The 12,583-nt window shown below is 36.5% G+C and overlaps 1 protein-coding gene across 1 annotated transcript in view; it reads right to left on the reverse strand.

Moving 5' to 3' along the window:
* Positions 1-12,583, reverse strand: part of LOC106164456 (BTB/POZ domain-containing protein 19) — a 46,395-nt gene that overhangs the window by 23,574 nt on the left and 10,238 nt on the right. The window lies entirely within an intron of this gene.

Below are 12,583 nucleotides of genomic sequence, written 5' to 3' on the forward strand. Positions count from 1 at the left end.
ACGGGAGATTTGCATATACTTTCCAAGTTTCACCACTCTTGGTTCGCTAAAAACTGTTTAACATCCATGTACACTAACTTCAAACGCGTGTTGCCAAGAATTGACAGAACAATGTAAGGGACAAAATTTGTGACAGCGATTCTTTTAATTGCTACTCTGTGATGTTTGCGTTACACTGGCAACTTCGTCGCAAAATTAAAACTGTCATGATTATACTCTCTTGTTGCTTCATTTTCTAAGAGCGGATTGTGTGACGTGTTCACATTTTTCACACCCATTTCCAATGGAAATGACACCGCCATTGATTGTTTTGTGGGAACTTTGCTCACACTTAGCTAGGTGCGTGAATCCACAGGTTAATGTATGTAGTCTAAATTGAAAAGTGCAGTTTTAGAAATATTCAGTATTATTTGTTTTGTTCTGGAAAAACATTGTTCTGGCTCAAAAGCTAGAGGTTATATGTTTTCTCTTGATTTATCAGTTTTGTTCTTTCAGTCCCATATTGATAAAAAAAACGACTTCCGATTTTTTTTTTATTTTTTTTTTTTGGGGGGGGGAGGGGGTCATACATGTAGTTGTTGTTTGCAATAGATAGATTCTATTACACGTATATTCTCTTCAACTTTACAACGTGGTTCTACTGACAAAGAGAATTTTTATTTTCTTCAGAAGAAAAATGCCTGATTCTGATAAGCAATAAGCACCTCCCCCTCATTTTGATCGCGAATCCGCCTGTGGTATTCCAATAAACCACTCCATAAAGTAGTGGCATAATACAAAAAGGCAACCAGCCGAGAGAGGTCTATTAGATTGATGAAGTGTCACCTATATCAATGATATAAGACGTGAGGAATATCCGCTGTTGAAAAAACGGGTCTTCACCAACAGATCAGCCTCATCTCCTGAGATAATCTTGTCAAACCTAGCCTCATGACTGTTTTGTCTCCTAGATTATCGTTTTATTACACTGTAGTTATGACAAATATGATTCGTTCATGCAGGGGTGCTGGCACTTAGGTTTTCTATCCGCCGGTTGAAGTGTGGGATTAGAATGAATAATGAAAGTAATGGGTTAGAGGGTTATCGTTACATTCAATATTCATTTGCATTATAAAACTATATTTTTTAACAAAGTAAAAAATATATATTCTAATGTGTATCGGTATTTTATCTGAATAATCCTTATCGCGTACAAAATAAAAGAGATTTAGCCATAGTAACATAATTTTTTAACTGAATCTCTGATGATTTGATTAAATTATGTATTTGATCAGATGTATAAAGCTTTAAGATATCCAAGGATGATAGTGGACGCTTGGTTAACTATCCCATCGCTTGGTTGCCCCACCTACTTTTTACCGAACTAAAACTTTGCGCAGCCCTTCACCTCTATTGAATTTATCACTAATACATTTTGTGTGCTAATGGGTGACGAGGTTAGAGATTAAGTGCACAACCAGAGGAATGCACGAATAGAGTTTGAACAGTGCAAAATGGAAGTGTCAGAAAAAATTACTTTTAATACGCAGTTTAGAAAAATATTTCGGAAACGACATATATCCGACGCACGCTGTTACTGCAGCGGAAATACAAGTTGTATGTGATAGCAAAAAGATCAATTTTCAAAGATGATATATTACTTTTTTGTGCTTCATAATTTTTAATTATATTTTGCTAGCTCTTTTATTTTATTTACCAACACCATAAACATTCTGTATCATTGTGGGGATAAACATTACATACGGATGAGACCACACGGAACTAAAACTAAATGCTATTACGAAGCAAAAAAGAAAAAAAAAGATAACATGAGGACAGTAGCAGATTAGGATTTTGCAAGATGAAGCACAAGGATGAAAAACAAATAATATTACTAAGTAGACGAGGACAATTTAACGATGAAAAAAGTAATTAGGCCTAGTATTGCCACGGCTAGCTCGCGAAAATGTTATGTGGGGAGGGAAAAAGGAAAGAAGTGGGCTACATGTACGGACCTGAGCAGTATAAAATTATGGAAGGATTAGATTTGTACCTAACCGTCTAAGATTACATTTAGGTAAATATGATAAACATGGACTATTATCGAGTGAAAAAATCATCGCATAGAATATCCACCATTCAATCACTGATTTTGAATCTGTTGTTGTTTGTCTTAATAATAAAACGCGCAAAATGAAATAAAAAATATAATCCAAACAATCAAGATAAAACATGACTTAATAAGCATTTTGAAAATAAGGCTTTTAATCTTTTTTATGAATGTATACTATTAGAACATAGACATTCATTTTTTAGTTCGTGGACTTCGGTACAACGTGGAATATCATGATATGAGATCACAATGACAGCTTTTTTCGTTCTTTTATTTAACATTTTGGTGGAGTTGACCTTCATTCTTTTCCATTTAAATCGAATTTTTGGAATTCCATGTCTGCTAGGCACAGATCCTATAAAAGATTTTGTGCTAGTATGATGAAAAGGTGCCCAAAATGGTTGCACTAATAGACATTGGGAACTTTTAACAGATAAAATGTGTATTTTTAATACAAATTACGCAAAAAGTGACGCACTAGTAACACAATTTAAATGAGTTGCCATCAAACATACAGTTGTAAGAGGAAAACCAAAAAGAAATCGTTTTCGCCTATTTTTTAAAAAAATCTTGTACAAACATTTTGAAAAAGAGACAAAGTTATAATCATCTCCTTTGAAAGCGATAAAAAGACCAGGTGCCCCCGATACTTAGGAGACGTTTTACTTATAAAGCGCATCTCCAGTATAGAACGTTAAAAAGTTCCTTCATAAATTTGATCATCGATACAGTACACGTTTAAATGACAGTGCATTTAGGTAAAGAATTTTTGAAGTAATTCCGGCTTATCCGAAATAGCAATTTGATATCCCAATGAATACAAGTCCATGACTTAAAAAGGTGAGGTCTTTCCTTTCAAAACACCCAAAGCTTTTCGTCGTTGACACCAATCCCAAGTAGCCAAGTAGGCGGTTAGCCAAAACGGTTATCCAATACTGATGGTTAGTGATGAAAAAACCAATGGTGGCACTAATAAGTCGCATTCAGTTCCAGAGGCGCTTCCTTAATATATGTGCATCTGTCGATACACGTCTTGTGTAGCACTAAACATTCACGTACATAGGTGCTGGCACTCTTGACGCAGTAGACGAAGAGAGGGTTGCACACTTTCTGCAGGCATTCTGAATGAAAGATATGGAAAAGATACTCATCGAATATTTTTGTTAAATTATTCAAAGTAGGATACAAGTTAAAGTGTGTGCCCTTGACACAGGGGTTGAACAATAAGAATAGAATACCATTTAGACAATACTTAAAAGTAAACAAATTTAATATCAAGTTGAAACGTATGCTTGTTTTACGTTAAGGTTAAAAAAGTGGTACAGTTTATGAAGATTTAATTAAAGAAAAAAAAAAAAACAACAAGTATCCGTAGTCAGAAAAGTCAAGTGCAAAGACTCGTACATCTGTGCTGGGTGTTATTAAAACAACTGGATTGTGGGTAATAAAGGAATACATAACCTCCTTAATCAGTTCTCGAGGAGAGGTTAAACCCATGCGTCTGACAATCAGAAATAAGAACCAGGTTAAAAACAAGTTGGCAATTGATTTTGTTTCATTCATTTTACTTTGCAGGCTAATTACGATTACGCACAGGCACTTTTCGACCATGTACGTGGGCCGATTTGAAATTCAGTTGTTTTCTATGTCCTGGCACCATGTTTAATGAAGATTCTTATGATTCAGTGTAACGTGGATACAGTACCTTCCATACCGGTATTCTCTAGGGTCGCCTCATTTGCCTCAGTCTGTAGGTGTGTCGTGACAGATTTTTTGGTCCACCAAGCTAGAAAAAGAAGTGTTAAGTCTGTTAAGTATTAAAGCGACCGCTGAGATGAATCGTGCCAAGTGAGGACGACCTAGCTTTAATGGAAATACAAATTAAGTGAATACACGCCATGATCTCAACTTATATCGCTCTCTCTCTCTCTCTCTCTCTCTCTATATATATATATATATATATATTGTCGTTACGTTTTTAAAAATATGCTATCAGATATGAGGTTGCCTTTTACATTGATGATATATTCAGCAAAATGTGAAGCGTTAAATTGTTTTATAAAAAGCGTCATAAAATTACATATAGTAAGACGCAGTGACGCAAAATGTTTCTCTTGCACTTACCGTTGCCTTTTGCATATTCGTTTGACGGCCATCTTTTAGATTTCATTTGGATTTCTGACTGAGGAGCTTCGTCATTGGATAATATTTGTAATGATTCAAAATATCCAGGAAGCGCCTTTCCATATGCACCTGAATAAAAGAGAATTTTTTATGAAAAAGTAGGCAAGACAAAACTGATGAGTTGATTAACGAGAAAACAGAGTAGAGCGACAAATAACATTACTATCTTTGTATTCTAACGAGCATAGCAGCTTTTTGTGGAAATGCCTTATCCCATGCGGACATTCTATAGTATGAAAACAACAACAGTAAGGTTTTCCAGGGCTCACTTGTAAATTTCTTACCAAACCCATAATAAATGCATTTTTCATTCGATAAATAGACGCGAAAATAAAATTTGATTTCCTCAAAATAAAAATCGGTCGCACTTGTTAACCAACTCATCAATTTTGTCTAGCCTAATGTATTTTCTTACAAGTGTTCCCTTTTAAAATGTAATGGAACCAAAGTAGATATATTGTCTAAAATTGCATTATGCTATTTGCTCTTAAGCTATGAAGTGAGCCGTAACATCTTCAACACTGCATGGGCAGAATTATTGCCTACTCGTATTTTTATAGTAGAATTTTTAGAAATTGACGGCAGTGGTGCGTAGCCTAATACGTAGCATAAAATACACCGTTTTTCCGAACTGAAACTTTTCAATTTCACGCCGAACAAAGGGATTCCCCTTTGTTTATTGTGTTTTCAATTGACTATTGGTGTCAAGGGGATCGCGTCATTAAGGTTCGGATAGGCAAAATGATGCGTTTTAGATTCGATGACCGGTTTCATTGTTAAAGAAGAATTAAGATGGCACAATTATGTGGCACTCGAGGTATCATGTTGTCGCTAATCACCTCAATACACGAACACCGTCTGTGAACGCGGAATACTGAATACCGTGAAACAGTGGCAAGGTTCTTGCTTTGAAATCCCATTATATTGCCCATAATGTCAGCACTTGGAGATGTATGTTATACAGTTTAAAAGAATCCTACTAACGAACATCGCAAATATCATTAAGTACAATTAAGTGAGATGTATCAAATCGCGTTCAATTTTACATTTGTTTACAAATGCTGTTTTTAAATAAAGCAACATCAGTGAAGAAACACCATGTCTAATGGGCCATCGATCGTTCTGATATCAATTAGCGCTATTGCCCTAATACAAACTATTCACTTACACAAGCAGACTGCTGAAATAAGGCACAATAAAGAAATCATTGTCTTTAAATGTCGTGTTGATATTTTAATTGTAATTGTTTTCATTTCTTGTAATAAAGCATAGTATAAAACTTTTATGTTTGATAAACACAATATGATATGAATGTTAGCAAATATAGCATAATATGCAGTGAATATAGGGTAATCTTTAAAATTTGCACGTAAATGTTCGGATTCACCTATCGACAATACGTTTCACGTCTTTACATAAATTGCAGCAGTTTGGCGAGCGCATGTATCAGCTATCGTGCTATCACCATTATTCGTATCCATCTTTCCGTTTTAACTCGTGCATAAAGGTATTGAATTTGTTGCTGGATTGCTGGTAGATCAGAATAATGCAATGTTTGTGAAAATTATTCAAGGACGGATGCCAGAAGATATTTGGTTTGAACTTGCTGCGATACATGCCATGGCGATCGTTGCACGGATTTTACAATGGTTGGGCTAGTGCTGTGGTTTAAGTATTTTAAAATCGTTGGTCCAGTTTACAGAAAGCGTGTTCACCGCATCGTACACTCACGCCCATAGGAAGCCCACGCCCCTTTTTAAGACCCATGTGTTTTCTACATACGCATAGATGGTTGCTCAGAACAACCGAACACATTTTATCCAAAGCATTTAAAATTGCAAAAAATATATAAGTCGGTTGATGCATAAATTTATCCCCAATCACCAATGCTCTCACCATTTAACTGGCGACCGCGTTATTGACAAAGAGTTTTATGCGCGTCGTGTGATCCACAAAATTACTCAAGAAAAAGAGCAAATACGTTTGTCTAATATTCACCGTGGAAATCCGAGCATAGCGTTCTGATATTAAGACTAATGGTTTATGTTATATGCCAAGTCTCAATTTTAACAAAATTCCAACAAAACATACTTCCATTTTATATCAGATAACGTCATGGATCTATTTTAATACACATTTTGCAGTGGAATGGAGCCTTTCCCTTGCCAAATTTCATACGTAAACTTCATGTTTCTTCCTTATGAGTAGGTAATTGGTGTGCTTTTAAGAAGCTTTTCTAGTGATAAAACATTTTTGTTCATGGTAGGCGCCTTATTCCTGTGCATTTGCAGTTATTGTGTTTTATTTAAGCGCAAAAATCAATGGTTAAATGAATTAGATTTCAGCTGTTTCACTGATTTCTAAACATGAAACACGACGTTAACAAAGCACGGGTCGGAAGCGCGCTTGGTCGTATCCAATTGATGTAGTGTAAATGTGCCGCCGGTAAAACACGTCTTGAGCCCCACATAAGAACAAGAATTGCAGGTGTTAAAACAGTTAGATGTGCACAAAGACATTTATAAAAGATGATGAATGGGCAAATGAACTTGTTTCTGTGGCATAGAAATCAATCATGGTTAATCACAACTTTTTTTTTAATTTGAAAAGAACAACCTTTCACGGTTATTTTCGCAAGCGACACAAAATTGTTATACGGTGTATTTTCTTCTTGTTGTGGGGCAAATTAAGTAAGAACTTTTTGTAACTACTTTATGAGACAGATGGAATATTTTTAATTGTCTAGTCTTTAGTTTATTTTGATACAATTTAAAACATATTTTATTCAAAGACTTTGCATGATCCTCTGAGGTTACAGTAATAATCAGGGCCTTTTCAAGAGCCAAACTGAACTACTTAAAGTGTCGCACGGCCAGTTCCATACAAATCAACTATCTCCTCGTGTTGACACTGGTCTAGCCGGGATCGCCACCCCTGCAGACCACGAGTAACGTCCTGTGTCATTCTTCTGCAAATACCCGAGCCAAGGAGCCTTTTCCACTAAGGCTCCATTCAGAATAGGGGACTAACTAGTCCGAGGGTCAAATATGGCGACCCACTACAAAGCTTGCCGTGTAATCCGCTAATACCGCTAATAGACACTGAATAGATATCCCATGGGGAAGTATTCAAGTGGGTCGGCCATATTTGAACCTCGGACTAGTTAGTCCCCTATTCTGAATGGGGTCTAAGTCTAAAGAACTTTTGATATTCTCAGACAGCCACAATCGTAGAGCCGACGCTTCCAAGCTAGGTCTAAGAGCTTTTAAGAATCATTAGCCTTAAATAGATGGGTTGGATATATCTAAGTGGGCTGTTGTCATAACTGATAATAAAAATCATTGTCAGCACAATCACAATTTGCTCTATGAGCTTAGGTAAGACAGAAAAAAAGGGGTAAGGGGTATGTTAGATTCTTTGTGAAACATGTTCTATATTGGCTAAGATTTTAGCTCTTTGTTGGCCCTAGATTCAGCTCAAAAGGGTAGACGACTTAAAATCATAACAGGATTCTCAGTATGCAGTTGTGTGTACTCGTCTCCATAAAAGGAGTTATTTTAATTGGACTGAGTAATTTTTAACGAAGGTACCAATAAGCGATATGGCATTGCCCCTTGCTCTAATCCTGAGCCACTGTGGTTTTATTAGAATAATGTTAATAATGTTGCACGTAAGTACATACCTTGAATGAACATCAGTGTTGCAACTGTGATCACTATAACATGCACCACAGATAATGGTAGATCCATCAGCCTTATTCCCTGAAAATGAAATATAATCGAGTTTTGTGGTAAATTTGTATGGGGAATAACACATTGTCATTAAACAATTCGGAAAGGTTCACCTCAGACATGTTATAAAAATTAGACTACTCTGCCAAGTACTAGAACAGCCAGTAAAAGTACACATTGTAAGGGGGTAAAACTGTCTTATTTCTTAAGCTCTGCTGAAACTATTACCGCCAAACTTATGCAAAGTCTGATTTTCCTGATATTTGATTCTGCAAGCCCGACATTCATGCACTAGAGACATATAAAAATGGTTCTGAATCTTTTAGAGGCGGTTTAACACGCCTGAGGAATAGTGATTGTATACTTTTTGCCGACCCTAAAGTGAATTAACCAAATTAATTTGGATCGGCTCTGTAGCTGTTAATAGTGACTATAATGCGTTTTGGAGATGTCGGGCGTTAATTGCTCTCTTGTCAGCCGACCCCAAGGTAAGTTAGCTCAGTTACTTCATTATCTAAAAATGTTTCAAGCAAGTTCACGTCTGTCTATGCATTCAAATGGTGTAGGGTATGTTACATGCGTTCTATTCTAGACCACATTCTAGTGCATAATTTAGACCAGTTATGAAAAATGTCTAGAATGACTTAAAGGATTTACTCGGGGTGAGATGTTGATTGCTTTCTAATTTGTTGGGTTCACAGCAAGTTTTCCAGTCAATTATGTTTCTGCTGGTTGTCATCCCTTAATTGTCAGATTACATTTCAGGCAAATCGGTTTCCTGTCTACCGCCTAGTTCATTTTCTCGTATCTTAGTTTTATCACTTATCATCCACCAATCTGTCTCCCTTTCTCCCACAATCAAGAAATGATTCAATTTGTATCTTGTATTTATCAATTAAATCAGGATTTATCTTTTCTTAAAATATCCGATATTGGGCAATGATTGACTTAAAATCTGATACATAGCATTTAGTCATGGCTTATCAAGACCCACAGTGGGTTCCCCGTGTTTGTGATATCTCGTTTATAATTTGAATTGACGAATGAATCGCGCCCCCACTTGGGAAGAACCACTGACATAATCTCTCTCTCTCTCTCTCTCTCTCTCACACACACACACACACACACACACACACACACATGAAATATCCGTAAAGAATTTATCTCTGTCTAAACCTCCCTTTCTCCACCCCTCCTCCGTCACTCTATAAACACGTAGGCCCTATGCAGCAGAATGTTATTGCGTCCTGCCCCGCCTAGCACTGTCACGATTTTCTGTACAGTATATCCAAAATGGATCACATTGCTTATTTTCATCGCACTGGGCGCTTAACTCTAGACTATCTCTAGATCATCTTTTGTCATGGAATGCTTTATTTTGGTCTCCTCCTACAGTGTATTTTTTCAAACTAAATAACTGAAACTAAAGTTTATTTAACAATTTGAAATTTAGTATGATGATTCACTTACCTGTTTCGTTCTTTTACTGCCAATCATTTGATAATTCAATCCAAATCTTTGAAAGTTGTTTTACTTGAAATTGCTGTAGTAATCTCCACATGTAGTTCCTTTCAGAGCCTTTTTATTTTTTTATCTTCTATTTTTTGTTTTTCTGGGAAAGATATCAGTTTCTTGACTTTTGGCAACCTTTCAAACTGTGTGCTCTGGGCGCTCTCTTCTGCTTTCCCTGTTAGAGAGCATCAACTGCATCACTTTAAATACTGCCCAATAAAGTTGACTGTTGCCTAGCAACCGTTTTGAGGCGCATTTTCGTCTCGCAACGCAGGCGGCCTACAACGCATTTTATACAAAAGGTGTAAAAGGCCATCATACTCTTAAAAAACAATCGTTGTCTACTGAACAATGACGTCAAGTTTTATAAAGTCGATATTGGTCAGTTATTTATTAATTTTTTCTTTGTCTTGAAACGCATTTGTGTGAATTCATGAATATATAAAAGTATAACAATAGTTGTCAAGTCGGTCCATTTTTTTGGTTAGCAAAAGTAGGTGGAGCACTCAAAACGGACCAGATTATCGAATTAACAAATCCCATTAGAACATTTTTCCGGGCCTCCCACAAAGAGGCAGAGACAATCATGCATGACGAAAAATTCGTTTGCTTGTTAATCCAAAGGGAGTCCAATCATGCACAGAAATTCTAGGGTATTTTATTACGAAATGAGTCTACTGAGATTGACAGAAAGGTTTTTTTTGTAATGCTTGCCATCTTACGATCTCATAAAAACATTGACGAGTTTTCCTTTAAGAGTTTTTAGCTCGCTATGTTGGTTTATTTGTTTACCAATTTGATTTAGGTTTGGAACATTTATGTAAGTATTTTTTTCCGGTGTGAATCACAGCTGAGTCAATTTCATTTTTAGAAAGCAGTTAAGGTTTATTAGATTCTCTCAACTAACCGCATGACAAGCCCGTCTCTCAAATCTGGACACATTCTATACCATATTTTGCGAATCTGAGTGCAGTGTTTAACACCAAAGAAATTGGTCTCGCGTCCTGTTTGAGGGGACACAGATGTCCTGAAAGGCAAAATCAATACTTTCAATGCTCGATACGGTTGCTCATCGGGATTGCCGTGTCCTTTGGGCGGATATGCTGTATCAGATTGTGTTATGTTAGTGTGTTTTGCATCAATGTCGCTGGGAGCGTCTAAAGAAACCAGACCGCGGTAACCGCCTGTTTACATGTAACACAGTAACTCAACGGCCTGGAAACTATTAAAAGATCGTTTCGCACCATTTTCAATGTAAAAAAAAAAAAAGAAGACGGAACCGTATCCCCACACTACAGTATTTTTCTACCTGTCGACAAGTCTTTTCTAAAAGAAAAACTATATGTTCAAATTTTGATAAATGTATTAGAAATATTAAGAATATTTACAAATTGACTCACGTGATTTTTATTATTATCATCATTTTTGTAATTATTATTATTATCAACAACTGAAGGTTTCACCAATTTCGCACTGGTCATGCGGGATTTGATAGATGCATATTTCGTCCTAGAAAACCTTAAAAGGCCAACTGTACGGTGGATAAATGCATGTACAAAACATAAGCCATTCCCAAATTTTGTGAAACTGATTAGAATTGAATGATTTATAACGATAATTCCTTCTGCATATTGCATGATAGGATTGATTAACTATTATTAGTGCATAATTTGTTAGCATCAATGAAAATTGCCCTACTGAGATGAAAACACCAATTATCTCTCATATATACTGTGCACATGAATAAATATGTTCAGGTCGAATAATGCTCATTCGTAGCACTTTTACTGTACACTGTATTTGGGATAGTTTCTGAAGAAACTAATTTGATCAAACACCCAATGTGCCATGGAACTTTTTTTGGCTGTACAACCTTACCATAATATACTAAAATGCTTTTCATTAACCCCCCACACACACACTCCATGCGTATTTGTCTACAATAAAACAAGGCAAATGTCCCGATGTTTTAATTTGTATCTACTTTCATACAAGCGTGGGTACAAAAATTGCTAAATGTCGGTTATTCCAAATGCATTGGCCACTCCGTCCTTCTTTAAACCGGCAGTGGACAGCAAACACCATGGCATTACTTTCGGAACCCCACAACAACCAGATTGCTTCAAAACTATTTATTACTCAAACCCCGGCTGAGCGATTACTCAGACTCAGCGTATATTTGGTACCCATTAGTCAAGGACACACTATTGCTGCATCATTGACGTTTTCTAGGTTGTATAATATTAACTTGGTTGTATAAGGTTAACTATTAACTATATATATATATATATATACATCGAATGAGTAACTTCTGACGAAATACACCCCCAAACGCGTACTTCACACCGCTGTGGTTACATGCATGGTTCAATAAAATCTATTCCAAGTCGAAGGCCATGCGATTAAGTGCCGTTTAAGTGGCACTTAACCACACAGTGATAGAAAACATCACGAAATCATCTCCCTGACCCACGCTAAAGACATTTAACGGCAAGTACACGCTTTCTGTGAAAGCGCAATGAACAAACGCCAAAATTTGGGCGTGGCCTTTACAGAACAAATCTTGCATCGGCAATTGATAGGATTGCCTGTATTCTTCTAATATTACATTGACAAGACTATTATTATTGTTATTTTCCATCCACTTATTTTAATAGATTAATTGCAGGACTCAGTCAGTCACAAGTCGGGTTGTCCAAATAGATATGAAAAGTAAATGCACTCGCATTGAAAACATTGTTCGGTGAGTATCCGGCGTTACTTGGTCAGCAAACAAGAAAAAAACGGGTATCTGTACTGGTAACACTGCAGATTTAGTCATTGTCTTCGTCAGGTACGGCTCTACGTTAATGCTCTAGAGGGAAAAGTCCGATCGCCTACTCGGAATTACAATGTTTTAAAATCGAGTATTCTCTATTGAATTTAAGGACAGTAAATCATTGCTCTAGATCTTTTCTACAGGATGATCTAGACAATGGATTCGCGTCTATAACTATCCAACGGTCGTGTGACGCTGTGCGTGTCCTCAAACACGAAGTGCTGGTATCGATTTCGCTCTTGCCCC

This window comes from Lingula anatina, chromosome 1, assembly GCF_051362555.1.
Source record: "Lingula anatina isolate TDL-2025a chromosome 1, LinAna3.0, whole genome shotgun sequence".
NCBI lineage: Eukaryota > Metazoa > Brachiopoda > Lingulata > Lingulida > Lingulidae > Lingula > Lingula anatina.